Source organism: Diadema antillarum, unplaced genomic scaffold, assembly GCF_040938485.1.
Source record: "Diadema antillarum isolate AM-2024a unplaced genomic scaffold, OU_Dant_1.0 seq00000668_RagTag, whole genome shotgun sequence".
NCBI lineage: Eukaryota > Metazoa > Echinodermata > Echinoidea > Diadematoida > Diadematidae > Diadema > Diadema antillarum.
The window spans coordinates 380,818-401,124 of NW_027271578.1; positions in this window are offsets into that span (position 1 = coordinate 380,818).

A 20,307-nucleotide genomic window follows, 5' to 3' on the forward strand; every position below is an offset into this window, starting at 1 on the left:
TACAGTCTCCGATCAAAGATCGTCTTTGCTCGGATCCTACATTGACGCAAACGAGCCTAATGCAAGTAATGCAATGCAAACTCTATGCTAACTACTAATTAATGAAAACTAACGCAAAATATTAATTAATGCACACTATATACAAACCGTTAGCGGTGAAAATTAGGGTGAATTACAGCACCTGGACCTGGCTCTTCCTAGGACACTTAACCCTGTTTCAAATAGTGTTAGTCGTCTCGAAACAGATATCGATCAAGTAAATCCGTCCTATCGAAGAATGACTAACTTCACGTTTCGTGTACTTGCCTACTTCAAGCATCTCACCTCAACGGATCCTACTAATTGACGCAAACTAATGCAAACTACTGCAAACTCAATGTAAACTCAGTGCGAACTACTAATTAATGCAAACTAACGCAAAATACTAACTAATGCACACTAATACAAACCGTTAGCGGTGAAAATTAGGGTGAATTACAGCACCTGGGGCCTGTTTCTCTTCCTGGGCCACTTAGTCGTCTCGAAACAGATATCGATCAAGTAAATCCATCCTATCGAAGAATGACTAACGTCACGTTTACTTCAGTACTTGCTACTTCAAGCATCTCACCTCAACAGTCAGCAAAAACTCGGAAAACCATTTTATAGAAATATCATCGAATTCATATTTTTTTTTGACCAAACAGATGTCGTTTACATTTTATTTTGCTTTCAAAATTCAGAAAATGTAGAACAGAATGAGGCACAAAAATACGGATTTTAATGATCGATCATTAAGGGCCGAAATACTAATTAATGCAAACTCAACTCAAACTCCAAGACACAACGCTGTCCTATGTAAAAAACCACGTATATCGATTACAAATATTGGAGAATGACACCCTAAATATTAGGTGTTACAAAAAACATTTCCCACTTTTGATCCTTAATAGTTCAAAAACTATATATCAGATAACGCTGACAATGATATGAGCAATAACTAAATAGTTTACAATTTTGTTGGAGGCAATTTCAAAATGACAGCATAATTCAGTTTCATTAAATTAAACATTAATTTTTCAGCTAGGCTTCAGATTTTGCTCTATTTTCAACCCTCTGTACAAAACTTTAACTTTGCACAGATGTCAATTGGTGTGTATGGAAGCAAGGAGGTTCTAGAAAATGGAGTCACAACCGTCTTATTTTCTTTGCTAGATGTTCGAAACCGCCGCTCAAAAATATTTGAAGCATGTGGCAAACTGGATCTGCCGCTCAGATAGGAAGACAAAATTTTTGACTCGTGTCTCATTGCATTTTGTGATGGTAAAATTTCTTCGCTATCCCTTCTTATAAAAGGTAGGTGGTACAGACACGAGGATGCGCGAATAGAAATTGAGCAAAAAATGCTGAAATAAAGATGAAAATTACTCGACTGGGCATACCCGGGCACTAATCTGATATATCTATCAATAAAGAATTATACTTGAAGATTATTCCATATAAGTTTCATTTGTGGAAATTAAGCGGAAAAGTGATAAAAGCAGCTTTCCAGGATGGTACAGTTTTAAACATTTTCACATGATACAGCTCTGATTTACATTTTTGCGGAAATTTCTGGACGGAATTGACTTTTGTTTTACAGGCTTTATCATTACGTAAAATTTCATTTCATTTAATAAATAAATAAGTAAAATATGGCCAACATTATGATAACGTTCAAAATGAATCTTCAGATTGCTCAGCAAGACGGCGGCTTGGAACATCGATCATCAAAGGCACAAGTGCACCTGTGGAATTCTTTTGTACATCAATAGAAATCTGACAACTGTTTGAATAATTACAGCCAGTTGGAACTCCAATGTATTAAACCTCCTTGATGGAAGTGTGTAGTTGACACCCAGACAATCAATGGTCCTGGACAATGACCAGGATTTGAATGCTACATTGTTCATGAGAAATCCCACTATCACAGCTAGTCTTTATTCATTCTGAAATGTGGTGTATGCAAGCACGTGGAAACATGTACTTACTTTTTTCATGTGCATGCATTTCACCCTTTGCTAGGAATTTAAACTAGCAGTGCCCAGGTAATCCATCATGAATAATTAATAAAGCATTCATGTGCCTTGGAGCAGAGCTCTGAACAGGTGTTATCCAGGTCCATTGTTCAGGGTCATTGCATGTACACACTCACATACACGTCATTAGTTCCTGTGTAAAGTTCAGGTTTTGTACAGAGGGTTAAAATTTGACCAAAATCTGGAACCTAACTTTGAAATTAATCATGGATTTCATGAAACTGATATAGGTTTTCATATTCAAATCACCTCCAACTAAAATGTACACTATTCAGCTGTTACTCATATCAATGACAGTTTTATCTGATATATAGTTTTCGAGCTATTAAGCATCAAGAGTGGGAAATGTTTTTTTTTTTTTTTTTGTAACACCTAGTACTAATATTAATGCAAACCCGAAGATACAATACGCTATATCCTACGTGAAAATCATCTATATCGATTACAAATATCGGAAAACGACACCCAATGTACAAATGCAAACTCATAACGTTTTCCAATGTTAAAATAACCTAAATCGATCATAAATATCGGGAAATGACACATCGAAACACTTTAGTAATGCAAATTCCAAAACAAAAAGTTTTCTACCTGAAAACTACCTACATCAATTACAAATATCGGCAAATAACACCTCGATATTAAAAAACAAACAAACACGATATTATATATAGGACATGTAAAACCATACTTCCAAAACACTATTATTTTCCTGTATCAAATTTTCACTCTTGCAGAAGCGCAAATTTAATTAGCACCTAGACTGAATAACAGTTTCCAGCAATTATGAGTGGGGTAGTGATGTAGAGGAAATTTCAATTCCCAATGTTAGAATTCTCGAATTTTCAAGCGGGAGCTTTATTTTAAGAAATACTTCCAACACTCCAATGATTCGCAGAGAAATTTTTAAGCAAATTCCGTCGGGCATATCCCAAATTGCCAATTGTTTCTGGAAGATATTTAATCACATTCCTAGAAATTAAAGATTTTGTACCCATTGTAATAAGAATAAAATTGGTGATTAATTTTTCATTGCAGCCTCTTAAATGAACAGCGAAAGAAATACTTAATCAGATATCACAGGAAATACCCAAAATGAAGGTGGATCATATTCAATTGTGGAAAGATGGCAGTCCTTCCTAGTTAAACCAAGTTTTAAAGTTAATAAGGAAATATGTTTAGATGACTAATAATTTTTCGACCTTTTCTTAATTCCTACATAACCCTTTTTACAGCCTGTGCCTTATCTGCAACATGTATCCCACTCTCCCCTCATTCTCTTCCTTTCTCTTCTCGCTCTTGTGTCCATATTTCATGCAATTATTCGACCAAGTAAAGGTTACATATCATAAACATTTCAAACATGAAACAAAACCAGAATGAACATTACAAAGGAATGCACTGTAGGCCTACACTGTATATGTCACACAAAATAAAAATGAAATAAATGGAGCCAAAATGAGGGTCAGGGGACACAGAAGTTATTTACTATTGCCCGTAGACATGTGAACCCACACATGTTACCCCTAAGAAACATTTAACATTCTTTATTCATGGTATGATATTATATTTCTGTACGTTTTTACGTTTTTTTTAATTTTCTTTTGTTTTTGTTGTTGTTTTTTATCATTATGTTACTCATATTTCTTTCGTTAATTTGTCCAAGAAATTTGTCATCCGCTTTGTGTCCTTCTTACTGTTTCCTCTTACTCATTTGTTTATCCTCTCTCTCTCTCTCTCTCTCTCTCTCTCATCTGTCGTCATATTTTCCTTCCTTTTTTGTTCACTATATCGTTTATATAAAGCATGTGTTTCTGTACATTCTTCTTTGTTTCTTTTCATCAATCGTATTTCACTCTTATTTACTTTATCATAGTTGTTTGTATAGACTTAAAGTTACGTGCAACTCTGTATTATTGAAGTAATAACATGAAATATGATTTTAGATTGGACTCCGATAGCCAGAATATGGGTTGTTGAGTAAAATGAACTTTCAACTTTCGACTACAGTCCCGCAAACACGTCATGAAAGGAAGGTGTCGATCGATTAACAGATCGTTCAACGCAAACTCCCGAGCGCATTAGATCGATTTTCTTTATAATACTGTATCTGATTCCTCCAAATTGCTGCCAATTACTGTGCCGAAACGATGGAATAATAGGTAATATCAATACTGATAATTGACTTATATTTGTATGTTAATACTTTCATGAATGCTTGTTCACAACAATAGGTAAAACAAAATGCACCGTCTAGGAGATTGCTAGCTTGATTGATTGATTGATTGATTGATTGATTGATTGATTGATTGATTGATTGATTGTATGAATGATTAATTAATTCGATTTGAAATTATTTCCACTTTGTGTTCGCTAGCACAAAAACAACCATAATTGACTTACAATGATTATACAATAGCATTTTTGTCCATTTTTTTTTTGGACGTACAAAAAATGATAAAGCACATGAAACTTTTGCAACAGAAGAGCATTTATGTAGTCAAAGGAGCCTACGCAGCTTGTATTACCGCCCCCCCCCCCCCCCACCAAAAAAAAAATAAATAAATAAATCACTTCGTTACTTTGATTGAATTGATCTGAATTCATTTCCACTTTGTGTTCACAAAAACAGGAAAAAATGAGTGACAATGATTATGAAAAAAAGGAAAAATCTATCTTTTATGTAAAAAACATAATAATCTCAAAACATGTTCAAATTACATAGACGCTTGCAACTAACCGTAAATAACTAGTTGAAGAACCTAAGTGGAGGAGTCTAAATCAAAAGCACAGCCAGTATATTAGATAGGCCCCCGAAAAAAAAATCCCATCATAACAGAACCGTGATTTACACAAAACAACAACAACAACAACAGCAAAGTATTCATACCTTTAGAAACAAGCCAATAACTATAACAACTGAAACTAAAGCCCCGCAATGATTACAGAAAATGAGATGGAAGGATACGAAACAGAAGGAATAGATGAGACAACTTAAGATTAATAATAATGATAATAATGATACATACGATTTCTATAGCGCCGTTCTCCACTTTGATTAAATGCTCAAGGCGCTTTACAATTGTACATCAAAGCAAACAGATTGAAAATACAAGTACTAGTACATCACAGTAATAGAAGAAGGATGAAGAAGCAGAAAAAAAAGACATGAAAGTCTGTCTTCAAAAGACACTGGTCTTCAAAATGCACGGCTAAACAGATAGGATTTTAAATTACTCCTGAAAGATGTTATAGAGCTTGAGTCTTTCAGCTCACGAGGAAGTGAATTCCACAGTGTTGGTCCAGCGTGAGCGAAAGCTCGTTCCCCCCAAGATTTCCTAGAAAACAGAATATGTAAGAGACCTGAAGTTGAGGATCGAAGAGATTAGAAGGGAAAGAAGAGATGGAGAGGGGAGCTGATATCAAACAGAAGGATTTAACATTTCAAACATAACATTGTGATATTTGGTTCCTAAATTGTCTCTTAAAATAAATGATAGACTGTCGATGTGTCAAAGTTGAATATAAATTGGTTAGTATATGAATATTCTTTGTATGTGGGGTTTTGTTTAACCTGATGTTGTGAACAAACATTGATAAAAGTACTAACATACAAAGGCAACTATTAATATAGCCAATGTGATTTTGATTGTTTTGGTACAGTAATTGTCAGTAATTTGTGGGGCAACAGATTCATTTTACGACCAACTGCGCTAAGGAGTTTGCATTTCAGAACCTGTTAATCGATAGACACCTTCCTTTCACAAGTTTGCAGTACTGTGATTAGTGGAAAGTTAAAATCTTATTTCCTTCACTAATATGATAACCCATATTCTTGGTATCGGAGTCCAATGTAAAGTCATATTTCAATTCAATAATACAAACAGAGTTGCAAGTAACTTTGAAAAATAAAAAAATAAGCGTAATTAAATAAATCAGAGTGAATCACGATTGATGAAAAGAACCAAGAAAATGTACAGTAATTATGTAATATAGGCCTATTATAATACACAACCCCGTGAACAAATAAAAAAATGAAGGAAAATATGGAGAGAGAGAGAGAGGCGATGGGAGAGAAAAAGAGGGGAAGGGGAATTCCTAAGAGTGAGAAGGACCCAAAACTGATGACATGAGCACAGCTGTACAAATTTAGAATGAAAGAAATGCGAGTCACGAAAAGGGAAAATAAAAAACCCCAAAGACGTACGGATTACAATATGCATATGATAAGTGAACAAAGAATGAAGGAAAAATGAAGACGAGAGAGAGAGAGAGAGAGGAAGAAAAATGAAGAGAAAGAGGGGGAGAGTGAAAAGACACGTTACAGATAAATAAGTCACAATCTGTAAAAAAAAAAAAAAAAGGCTTATGCAGTAACTAAGAAAAGGACGAAATATAGTCATCTTAACATGTGTCATCTATAACTACAAAACTTAGTTTAACTAGAAAGAACTGCCCTTTTTTCATACTTTTCACAATTAACTTAATGATCCCCCTTCGTTTTGGGTATTTTTCTGTGTTATCTTATTAAGCAGGTCTATTTCTTTCGCTGTTCATTCAGAGACTGCAATGAAAAGGTAATAGAATTCATCACCACTTTTATTCACACAATCTTTGATTTCAAAGTATTTGAATATCTTCCAGAAACTGCTGGGAATTTGTGATTAGCACAACGAAATTTGCATGAAAATTTCCCTGCGAATTATTCCAGTGTTAGAGGTACATGTATTTCTTGAAATGAAGCTCCTGCTTGAAAATTCGATAGTGCAAACATTGGGGATTAAAATGTCTTCTATACATCACTGCGCCACTCTTCCTTATAATTTTCATTTAATCTGGCGCTAACTAAACTTTTGCTTCAGCTAGAGTGAGATTTGATGCTTGATTGTACCAACTTTCCGTGAAACCTAGGTTGTCAAATATCTAGATTTTTAAAATATTTTGGGGTGTTATTTTCCGATATTTGTAATCGAATCAGGTCGTTTTTACATAGGGTAACGTTGTGTCTTGGAGTTTGCATTAATTAGGATTTCGGGTGTCATTTTCCGATATTTGTAATCGATTTAGGTCAGTTTCACATAGGATAACGTTGTCTCTTGGCCTCGGGGTGTCATTTTCCGATATTTAGAATCGATTTAGGTGGTTTTCAATAGGATAGCGTTGTGTCCTGGAGTTTGTGTTGAGTTTGCATTAATTAGTATTTCGGGGTGTCATTTTTCGATATTTGTAATCGATATTACGTGGTTTTCACATAGGATAGCGTTGTGTCTTGGGAATTTGTGTTGAATTTGCTTTAATTAGTATTTCGACCTTCTAAGTAATCATTAATCATTCTGTTCTACATTTTCCACATTTTAAAAGCAAAATAGAATCTACGTGATATCTATTTGGTCAAAAGATATCTTGATATTTCAATACAAATGATTTTCCGCGTTTTAGTTGACTGTTGAGATGAGATGCTTGAAGAACTGAAGTAAACGTGACGTTAGTCATTCGTTGATAGGATGGATTTACTTGATCGATATCTGTTTCGAGACGACTAAGTGGCCTACAAAGAGCCAGGTCCAGGTGCTGTAATTCTCCCTAATTTTCACCGCTAACGGTTTGTATTAGTTTGCATTAATTATAGTAATTTGCGTTAGTTTGCATTAACTAGTAGTTTGCATTGAGTTTGCATTAGTTTGCATCAGTTTGCCTCAGTTTCCATTAGTCTGTGTCAATTAGTAGGACGGGGCATTCGGCTTTACAATGTTGTTTGTGAATATGGACAGGGAGGTGATACCTCCCTGTTATACCATATACGTGCTGTTTAGGCTGAGAAATGGAAAATCTAACGGAATCGCTGATTCGTTAGCTTTTTGAACGAAGCAAGTACAGTAAGTAGTCACTTATATACTGTGGGACGATTCATTCCAAACCCTTATACACTGTATAGTATAAATGGACGAATAGCAAATGGAAATAAATGGACGAGTAGCAAAATGGACAATTAGAAATGGTGTGTTTGATTCAAATGTTTATTGCAGACTCTTTATGTCTGGAAAAGTACCAAACATAGCATGTTTGTTAGGCATTATAGATTCAGGAATTCATGCATGCTGTTGGTATGTATATAATAAGACTGGTAGTAGCGCAGATATGTGGCTGTAAAGATTGGTCGAGATGCTTGCATCGGCGGAGAGTATGAAATTTTGTTTCTAGAGGTATTTTAGGGGCGCTGATTTAAAGAAAAAAAAAATTGCCGGATCCAAGAGACATGACCACTGGATCGGCCCCCATCCTGAATTCCAATATCATGGCCGCCATGAAGAAACAATTAGGGCTTAATTTTTTTTTGTCTTGGCTTCTAAATGACTTGTGGCAATAATATTTCATGCACAAGGGCTTTTGGACATGCTAACTTCAAATTCATGTGACAGATGGATTTGAAATGTCTGACAAACATATCGAAAGGCAGCCATTTTGAATTTCAGTGTGCATGCCGCCTCGACGAAAAGTTGAAAATCCCTATCTTAAGTTCTATTTGACGAATGTCGCTCCGTGCAGGGAAGAATTAATGAGATCTATCGCAGGTGTTGATGATTTGCTTCGACGAAACACAGCGTTCCTGTTTAAATATGCATAGTTCCTCAATCACAGCAAACCGAACGAGTAGCAGTTCGAAGCCCCTTTCAATACCTTCGGCAGCAATGTGGATAGAGAACAGGACACGTGAACAAAAATCAGTTTAAAAAATTTAGGCATACTTTGGATTGTTAACTGTAACATGATACTTAAGTATACACATAAATCGGGTCATGCTTTAGCCAATTACATTTCATAATCAGAAAGATTTCACATTCAAGTTCTGAACTTCCCAAACGAAGCCATTTTGTGCGCAAGGTAGTTGATCGATTTTTTTTAATGAAGAAAAACTGAAGGGATTTGTTCCTTGCCATATTACCCCCAAGTCCCACACAGGATTTCCACATTTCTTTTGAACGGAGGTCTCCATGATATAGTCAAACTCTGTAAAAGAGCGGCTTAGAGCACAGTCAAAGACAGTGGAATGTCTGTATGCATTCACGAATTGTCATGCAATGAATCTACGAAAAAATTGCACAAAGTGCGAAGAGATTTCGCTCCTTCTCTAAAGGCATATCGAGATAACGAATGCCCAAACGAATTTTAAAAAATGGAGATGCGTTCAGATCCGTTGCTAATGCTTAAGAATGGTTCATAACAATAAACCAAGTTTGACATTCTTTATTTCCAGCTAGTTTCGCAGAGATAAGCTGGAGCAGGTGTTGTTTTGGGGGTTTTTTTTTGACATGTTCAAAATAAAAGTCAGCCCCGAGCTTTACATGCATTATTTGCATGATATTCGACGGTCGAAAGGCTTCATTTGAATAAAGAAACGTTACCCGCTTTGGCAAATTACGCATTACTTTACGAGCCGGGATTACCCGTCATTGACAGTAGCATGGGGGTGTCAGAGGAGAAGAAACGAGAATCTTTTCTTTTGCCCATGCTCCATGCCGCCGAGAAGTTATGCACTCTACCGCAGGTGTTGATAAATTGCTTTCACCTCAGACAGCACTTCTGTTTAAGTATGCATCATTCCTAAAATACAACATCCTAGCCAGTAGCAATGCGCTGCCCCTCCAATATTTTCAGCAGCAATTGTACAATGTGCAAAGAATATGAGGACACACGAAGGAATGTAGTAAAATATGTACTTCTTTAACTGTAAAATGCGACTAAACAGGCAGAAACACGCAATTGCCAAATACTAAATTCGAAAGATTTGATAATTGAGTGTTAAACCCGGCAAACAATATTATGCACTAAATATGCGCAAGATTGTTAAATATTACCTTTTTTATGAGATAGTAATATTCAGTCCGGAGGTATTAATAACAAGGAGATTTGAAGAAGAAAAAAAAATATTATTCCATACACGATTACCACCAAGTTGCATACAAGATTTCAAAGTTTCCTCTGAAATACAGTTCGAAATTCCTTAAATCAAGAACCTCTTCTTTGGTCTCCATATCCAAACACTATGGAAGAGCGGCGTGGAGCATGGAACATCAAAGCCAGTGAAATGCTAAGGGTAAGCGTTAGGGTTTGTCTTGCTATAGAACCCATATGCTATTCGCACAAATTGCGAAGAGACTCCACTCCTTCTCCAACACTTTTTTTTTTTTTTTGGGGGGGGGGTATAGTAGTGGATAGCATTAGCTGTTATTTTAGACGCGATCGCCATAACAGAGTGACGTTTTGATTACGAAACTGTTGTATAATGTACCTCTATTTTCTCAGCCCCCCTGACATTCACAACGCTCCCAAATTCAGGAACTACTTGATTAACAAAAGACATTGGAATGCATCTTCACAGTATAGTGGACATAACTTGGGTGTTCAACTGCAATGTCTTTTGAACATGGAAGCATGACAGTTAGGCTAGGGAAAGCTGCATTCCAATTTCTTTCATTAATCATTAGTACCTAATTGACTGACTAAGGCCACTGGTAGGATCTTGGTTTTGAAGTGGGTTTTTTTTATGGGCGTATAAGAAAAATAATAGAAGACTATTATGAAACATAATTATGACATGTATTTAGACATTCATTTGGTCATTGCACATGCCGTCGAGGGTATCATAAATCAACGCAAAGTCCACATGCATTTGCATTATAGGCCCTATAGTTCATTATTTACAGGAAAATCGAGTCTTTGTTCAACATGACTTTTGATAAGTAAAATAATGACATCAACCAAACACGTTGTATGTTTTTTAAATTATGGAAAATCTGGAAACAGGGCTTTTTTTTTTCATGATTTCCCAGCAAAGTCATAATGAACAACCATAGACAAATCAGATGAGATGATGAATCCGTAAAAGCTCATATTCCTCTCCTGCATAAATGTTCGCTGTTTTTATTTCTTTGTTGATATGAATAGACAGGTAATGTATTAGATATCATGCATGCTTATGATTCAAAAAAGTTGCAAAGCTTGCCGGAGGCTGGCCCTACTAGTCTGAATTCCTTCAAGACTAGTCTGAATTCCTTCAAGAATAAATTAAAATCATTTTTATTGAAATTTTACAACATCCAACAGAGTTAGTTTCCCTTTATCATCTCAGTCAAGTCATCATTTTTTTTTTACATAAGTCCTCCTAAGTATGTCCCTGTCTGTGTTCTAAATATAACGATGTGTTTTTCTCTTTCTCCTGCATTCTTACCAACATAACTACGTATAAAAAATGTTTTGCATTACATTCAATCCAGCTTGTATTTTATCACTTATTTTACATTATGAAATCTAGATTGCTTGCGTCCGGGATGGCACATGCTGTAGTTCCCTCTTTTTTCTCCCTTTTTTTCTCTCTTTTTTTTCTCTTTTTTTTTTCCTTTCCTTTTCTCTCTTTTTCTCTTCCCAATCATCTTGATGTCAGTTGACATCGGTTCGTTTATTGTGTTTTATATTGATGTTTTGTGTATTTTCTGAGGGTCCCATATCGTACAAGCTTTGCTTCTTAGTGGGACCCTCCACTTCCATCCTCATCCTTAGTTGACTTGTATTATACGCTTTATGTATTTAACAAAGATGTAATCGCATCTAACCTACTTCTCATTTTCATAATTTTCTTATGTACCTTTTCAAATTTTGTTCTGTATCACAAATATCCGTGCATATGCAATGTACATAATTTCTTTGTTCATTTTGATGGAGGTGAAAATAAAGTTGAATTGAATTGAACTATACCATGGACCTAATATGTATGGACTGTTCACTGCAGTCTTTCTTCGATGTATGAGATCGTCGCCGACACCTGATTATGTGCATCTTAATGAGTACATTTTGTTTCTAGAGGTATGTTGGGGGCGCTGATTTCAAAAAATGCAGGATCAAAGAGACATGACTACTGGGTCGGCCGCCATCCTGAATTCCAATATCATGGCCGCCATGAAGAAACAATTAGGGCTTAAAGATTCTTGTCTTGGCTTCTAAATGACTTGTGGCATTAACATTTCGTACACAAGGGCTTTTGGACATGCCAAATTCAAATTTATGTGACGGATGGATTTGAAATGTCTGACAAACATATCGAATGGCCGCCATTTTGAATTTCAGTATGCCGCCTCGACCAAAAAGTTGAAAATCCCTATCTTAAGTTCTAAATGACGAATGTCGCTGATATTGGTTGCACATAAATATTATAACACGCTTGGTTAGGAAATGGAATAATGTGATCTGTCTGACGAACGGTTTGCCCGCCATTTTGAATTCCAATATGGCTGCTAAGACCAGTATTACGACTAATTACTTAAAAAATAATAGGAGCTGGGGGGGGGGGGACTGCTGATTCAATTTGCATTGGTGAAGAAAAGGATTTCGTCATGAGGGCAGGGAGTAGGTCTACACATCTTGCTCCTTTGCTTATGTCTACAGAAGTTGGTCTCAAAGGCAACAGGCGCCGATAATAACTGCTTGAGTAATCATAGAATTCAATTTCTCACAGTTTGCAGGATTCATATGACAGGTCCCATGTAAAGCACAAGCTGTTTTGATTGCGTAATATAGTGTATGAAATCTGCTGAATCTCTGATTGTTAGCACTGGAGACGACAAGGAATTTGTCTTGAAGGAAGAGACTTGTTTGCTTGTTTTCCTCCTTTGTAATGCTCACCGTTGCTTGCCTCACATAGCAACAGGCAGTCAGAGTTTGCATGCATTTGAATAAAATTCAGCTTTTGAAAGCATTCACTTAACTAGAAAATGTTATCTGCACTCAGTTTGGTGGCGCAGGCAGGTGGTTACTAGAAAAGAAGTAACATCTCTTCGCGATTTTGCAAATTTATGCGTAGGCCCTGTGTAGGATGACAATTGAAAAAGTAGCATTATTTCTGGCTTCGGTGTTTCATGTTCCAAGCCACTCTATAACGCCTCCCTGTTTTCCTTCAGGTAGGCTGTCGGCGGTTATGATAGGATCCAAGTAGGAAAGCATGTTTAAAATATTATTGTAACGCTTTTGACAGAAACTGTAATTAACGGGTGATGAATGTTCATGGTCAAAGCAATTCAGTATAAAACCTGCGATAGAGCGTGTAACATCTGAGCGATACGGAGCAATCTGGGGGTATAAAAAAGAAAGGATAGATTGTTTAAATAATATCTCTCAGACGGACGTCGTGATAGGCATCTTTCAGGAACGGCCGATTTCGATCGCACCAATGAAGACACGGGGAATTGTCCATATAGGGCACCCAGAGGACATCTTGTTCATTCTGTATTGTTCATAGTGCCTTGCCTCACATAGCATCAGGTGGCGGGAGTTTACATGCATTTAAATACGATTCAGATTTTGAAAGGAAACACTTGACTAAAAATGATAACCTCGCCCAGTTTGGATACTTGGGTGACTTTGAGAAAGTGCTGATTTCGATAGCACTAATGAAGACACGGTATTTTTTTGTCATTAGGGTAGCGAGTGATCAGGTTGCCCCTTCGTACCGTCCGGAGATAGGAGCCTGCCTCACATAGCATCAGGTGGCGGGAGTTTGCATGTATTTGAATACGATTCATGTTTTGAAAGCAAGCACATTAAAGGACAAGTCCACCTTCATATACATAAGGATTGAGAGAATGCAGCAGTATTAGTAGAACACATCAGTAAAAGTTTGAGGAAAATTGGACAATCCGTTCAAAAGTTACGAATATAAATAAGTATCTGCGCAGTCACTGCTGGAAGAGAAGACTACTACAGTGTATGATGTCACATGCGTACAACTATATAAGGAAAATAAAAAGAGAATTTCACAAAACTTTACTTTTTGAATAAAGTGCACATTTCTTCGACTTGCTACTGACGCATGTTAAGGGTAATATTATTCCCCCTGCCTTCTGAAAGAGAGAAGTCGAGTGTTCTTTTGTTACGCGAGAAATATGGAAATATGTTGAATTTTCTTTTTTCTTTCTTTATATCGTTGTACTCATGTGACATCACAAGCTATAGTAGTCTTTTCATCCAGCCGTGACTGAGCAGAAACTTCAAAAATTCATAACTTTGTAACGGATTGTCCGATTTTGCCCAAACTCTCACTGATGTGTTCTACTAATAAGCCAGTTCGGAGTTCCACTCTGCACATGAGCAGAAAAAAGGTCATTCGGACCAACAGGCACGTTGGTTTTTAAAGTCACTGGGATAAGCGTCTATGATGTATTATTATGTATAATGATTATTCATATAATCCTTATAAATGCTGCTTGCCAGCACATCCACCTGACAGCAAAAGTGGTATTTGGCAATATCGATAGGAAGAGGTTGTTCTTATTCATTCAATGTAAGATAATGAAATGGATGCTTTCCCAAGTGTTAATTGACGGATCATTCTGGCCATCTGGTCTATGTGAGTTCATTCTTTGTTTAAGCAGGATTGATGAATACCATAAATCGTTGCATAAAGCTTATGCTATATGTCGCTCTGAAAACGAGTGAAGAGCCCCTTAACCGACTGAGAAAAAAGAAAGGTCATTCGGACCAATGTGCCCATGAGCTATAAAACTCCGAACTGGCTTATATTGCTGCATTCACTCAACCCACATGTCTATGAAGGTGAACTTGTCCTTTAATGTTAACCTCCTCCAGTTTGGATCCTTGTGCCACTTTTTTTTTTTCAGAAACTGCGTGATTTCGATAGCACCAATGAAGACACGGTATCAATTGTTAATGTGGCAGGGAGTGGTCACGTTGCCCCTTTTGTAATGTTAGCAGTAGCTTGCCTCACATAGCACCAGGTGGTGGGAGTTTGCATGCATTTGAATACGATTCAGGTTTTGAAAGGAATCAACTGACTAAGAATGTTAACCGTACCAAGTTTGGGTCGTGTGATAGGCTACGCCTACTTTGAGAAACTGCTGACTTTGTTGGCACCAATGAAAGCACGGCATTTTCTCGATAAGGCATCGATCGAGTGGTCATGTTGCCTATTTTGTGATGTTCGTAGTAGTTTGCCTCACACAGCATCAGTTAGCGAGAATTCGCATGCATTCGAATATATTTCAGCTTTTGAAAGGAATCATTTGACTAAGAATGTTAACCGCACCCAGTTTGGTTCGTGTGATAGGCCAGGCCTACCCTAAGAAACAGCTGATTTTGTTCGTAGCACCAATAGGCGTTTTCACATCAGCCCGATGTTTCGAAATAGCGCACTATTTTCTGACTTGAGAAATTATCCCGATAGCGAAATAGCGCGCTATCTGATAGAAGGCGTTTTCACATCAGCCCGATGTTTCGAAATAGCGCGCTATTTTCTGACTTGGGAAGTTAAAAAATATCTCGAGCTTGGATTTTTATCGGGCTGATGTGAAAACGCCTAATGTGAACACAAATCAACGCGCTAATTGTATCGCTCTGATCGAGAAAATTTCTCGAGTCCAACTCGGGAAATTTCTGAAATAGCGGGATAGCGCGCTATTTGATAATGTGAAAACGACTCGAGAAATTAGCGCGATGCATCCCATCATGCCTAGCGTGTGTGACCCGATCGATCGAGGCAAACTGCACACAAATCATGAGGACTTTTTGAGAGGGCACACACATGCTGTTTGCGCATACTCAGCTGTCGAATTAGCTCGAAAAAAATTCGGGCTAATTCTCTTCGGGCTGATGTGAATAAGAAATGAAGTAGCGCGCTAATTCGCAATCGCGAAAACTATCTCGATGGGAAAACGCCTATTGAAGACACAGTATTTTGCCAATGGACATTTTGCCCCTTTTGTATTGTTTCTAGTATAGTCTGCCCCACATAACATCAGTTGGCGGGAATTCGCATGCATTTGAATAAAATTAGACTTATGATTGGAATCCCTTGACTAGGAATGTTAACCGCACCCACTTTGGGTCGCGTGACAGGATATATTGAGAAACTGCTGATTTTGTGAGCACCAATGAAAACGAGGGATTTTCTCATTTGGGCGTTAAAGAGAGTTTTTACTCCTGTCATTGGCTAGGGGGTAGAGTCAGTGAAAAGTATTAAAGGGGGCAGCGTGGATAGAGACCAGCCTGTATCATCGCTGGAGGAGAGTCTATGCGACATGGAGGAGTCGTGCATGCTGAGGAACGAGTCATTTTTCCCTGCAGCAAGGCATCCGAAATCATACCGGTGAGGAGCGGGGAGGACCACACGGCCGTTTCGTGGACATTAGGCTCTCCCAGGAGTTGGGCAGCTGTCTACTTTGGCTCCTTTGTACCGGCATGCAAAGCAAATATAAGTAAAACACATTTAGCACTCTATTTCTTTTATCTATCTATTTATTTGCTTCACGAAATATCTGTAGACCATATAGATCTATGGTCTTAGTGAGGAAAAAACTACACACTGTGTGCATCCAATGCTTTTTTATGTTTACATGTTATGTTATGTAACATTGTTTGTGTGGAAACTGTATTAACTGGTTACTTTATACTTTTTATACCTGTCGTATCAAAGGTGAATGCTAGTCGGACAAGCCCACCATGCCGAGTGTCCCAACAGCCTTTATGGGGGACGTGCAGCCAGTGAGACCAATCCAAGCTCGGAGACCTGCAGGACGGACCACGGAGCCATCCCCGGCAGCAGACACCAGTCCACCTGTACCCGCCACGAATGGGCCATAGTAGTTTAGTCTGTGTCTTTTAAATCTATGCTTGCAATACACGATATTGTGTCGCTTGTGTTACGGTGTAGGGCGTGTCCAGTATGCCTTTTTATCTCTATTTATCTCTTGTACAGGTTCCGTAACCATTTATAGAATCTAGCAGTTAGCTCAAGTGGACATCATTTTATTTAGCAGAGTACGGTTTTAAGCGGTGATAATGTATTGGTTGTAAGCTCTCATTGCCTTTGGTTTTTGAATTCCATATTTGGGACAGAAATTACAGAAAATTGCTATGCTACTTCATGCCATGTGCCACCGTATCATCTATATCCTCGACTTCCGTTTGGTTTTCTTTTTATTTGAAAAAGTAAAACTAAAAAAACAAGTGAAAAGTAATACCGATTCTGATCAGTGTAGTGAGATGTAGATTGCGGAAAATTTTATGATTGATATCATGTTTTTATGTCTCTAGTTAATAATACTTCTACTACAGGTTACTTGTCCACGACCCAGAATGCCGAGCATCCCATTGCCTTAGTGGGGCATACAACCAACGAGACTAATCCACGCTCAAACAACCCATTACTAGAGCTGACTATAGAGCCATCTTCGACGGCCGGGGCCTCCCCTCCCGCACTTCACATTGGTCAGCACGGTGGGGACGACTTTTACGATCCCGGGTAATGCATCTATGACTTGGCTGTCTTTTTGGGGACTGGCTGTTTCTTTGCTTCATCCCAGATAACTTTATTCCTTTATGATAGAATCTGAATGATCTTATAGAGGGCAAATGACTACGAACAAGTTTCGCTTTTAATTGTATATACTTTCTGGTGGAACTGCTGTTAAAAACCATTTGTAAATCAAGTAAGGTTAGATAATATCTAGACAGATCCACAATCCATTTTGGTATTTCCTGACAGACGATATAAATCTACTAATATCTTAAACCATATGACTGAATGGAGGCTCTCCAATAAATGAATTTAGACCCTATATTCTTTTGGTTTTAATTCTCTTCCTAAGAAACCAACAAAATAGCTGGCGACGTGCTTTGTGATGCATGTCCTATAACGGTATTCACCATTGCCTCGAGACAGTTAGCTGAATAACATGACTTACCCTCTAATAACGACAGCTTCATCTCAAGACTTGAAAATCGCTCAATCTCAAAGACCTGCTCAAGCATCAAATCTTTAGTGGAAATGCAGATTGCTTCGTGGACTTCTTGTAGATATCTTGTACAGTTGATTGCAATAAAGATGAAATAAATTTACGGAATGAAAATTTTAACAAATATATTCAGAACTTGTTTGTCTTTATTTTCAGAGTGCCCAGATTGAAATGTGACATCCATCTCATTTTGTATGCAGAGTATATAAGATGAAATATGTCAAAAGTACAGAGTGTACAGACCCCAGGGGGTGTGTTGTCACAGCGCCTATCCAGTCGGCACTGTGACAGCACACCCCCTGGGGTCTGTACACTCTGCACTTTTGACATATTTATCTTACATACTCTGGCATGCAAAATGAAATGGAAAATAAAATTCATTTATTCAGGCTTGTAATTTCGGAAGTGTTGTGAAAGGTGTGAAATGTGACATCCACTTCACATTGTATACATAACAGTATACAAAGTGATTTCAAAATAAAGTGTGTGTTGGTGTGACTCCGTGGCGTGTCCCATATCACGTAGTAAACAAGACTATACAAAAAGATATAGAAAAATATTAATTTCTTAAAAGACACAAAGACTCGACCGGACAAGACCATGTGCCATGTGCCACATCCAGGGGGTGGAGTTTAAACAAGAGATACTCTTGTTTACAACCCATCCACTAACTGTCGCACATTCTTTGATACTGGGTCATGTCAGGTCGAGTGTTTGTGTCTTTTAAGAAATTAATATTTTCTATATCATTTTGTACGACAGAGGAAAGAGTACACAGACCCAGGGGGTGGGGTTCAGAGGAAAGAGTACACAGACCCAGGGGGTGGGGTTCAGAGGAAAGAGTACACAGACCCAGGGGGTGGGGTTCAGAGGAAAGAGTACACAGACCCAGGGGGTGGGGTTCAGAGGAAAGAGTACACAGACCCAGGGGGTGGGGTTCAGAGGAAAGAGTACACAGACCCAGGGGGTGGGGTTCAGAGGAAAGAGTACACAGACCCAGGGGGTGGGGTTCAGAGGAAAGAGTACACAGACCCAGGGGGTGGGGTTCAGAGGAAAGAGTACACAGACCCAGGGGGTGGGGTTCAGAGGAAAGAGTACACAGACCCAGGGGGTGGGGTTCAGAGGAAAGAGTACACAGACCCAGGGGGTGGGGTTCAGAGGAAAGAGTACACAGACCCAGGGGGTGGGGTTCAGAGGAAAGAGTACACAGACCCAGGGGGTGGGGTTCAGAGGAAAGAGTACACAGACCCAGGGGGTGGGGTTCAGAGGAAAGAGTACACAGACCCAGGGGGTGGGGTTCAGAGGAAAGAGTACACAGACCCAGGGGGTGGGGTTCAGAGGAAAGAGTACACAGACCCAGGGGGTGGGGTTCAGAGGAAAGAGTACACAGACCCAGGGGGTGGGGTTCAGAGGAAAGAGTACACAGACCCAGGGGGTGGGGTTCAGAGGAAAGAGTACACAGACCCAGGGGGTGGGGTTCAGAGGAAAGAGTACACAGACCCAGGGGGTGGGGTTCAGAGGAAAGAGTACACAGACCCAGGGGGTGGGGTTCAGAGGAAAGAGTACACAGACCCAGGGGGTGGGGTTCAGAGGAAAGAGTACACAGACCCAGGGGGTGGGGTTCAGAGGAAAGAGTACACAGACCCAGGGGGTGGGGTTCAGAGGAAAGAGTACACAGACCCAGGGGGTGGGGTTCAGAGGAAAGAGTACACAGACCCAGGGGGTGGGGTTCAGAGGAAAGAGTACACAGACCCAGGGGGTGGGGTTCAGAGGAAAGAGTACACAGACCCAGGGGGTGGGGTTCAGAGGAAAGAGTACACAGACCCAGGGGGTGGGGTTCAGAGGAAAGAGTACACAGACCCAGGGGGTGGGGTTCAGAGGAAAGAGTACACAGACCCAGGGGGTGGGGTTCAGAGGAAAGAGTACACAGACCCAGGGGGTGGGGTTCAGAGGAAAGAGTACACAGACCCAGGGGGTGGGGTTCAGAGGAAAGAGTACACAGACCCAGGGGGTGGGGTTCAGAGGAAAGAGTACACAGACCCAGGGGGTGGGGTTCAGAGGAAAGAGTACACAGACCCAGGGGGTGGGGTTCAGAGGAAAGAGTACACAGACCCAGGGGGTGGGGTTCAGAGGAAAGAGTACACAGACCCAGGGGGTGGGGTTCAGAGGAAAGAGTACACAGACCCAGGGGGTGGGGTTCAGAGGAAAGAGTACACAGACCCAGGGGGTGGGGTTCAGAGGAAAGAGTACACAGACCCAGGGGGTGGGGTTCAGAGGAAAGAGTACACAGACCCAGGGGGTGGGGTTCAGAGGAAAGAGTACACAGACCCAGGGGGTGGGGTTCAGAGGAAAGAGTACACAGACCCAGGGGGTGGGGTTCAGAGGAAAGAGTACACAGACCCAGGGGGTGGGGTTCAGAGGAAAGAGTACACAGACCCAGGGGGTGGGGT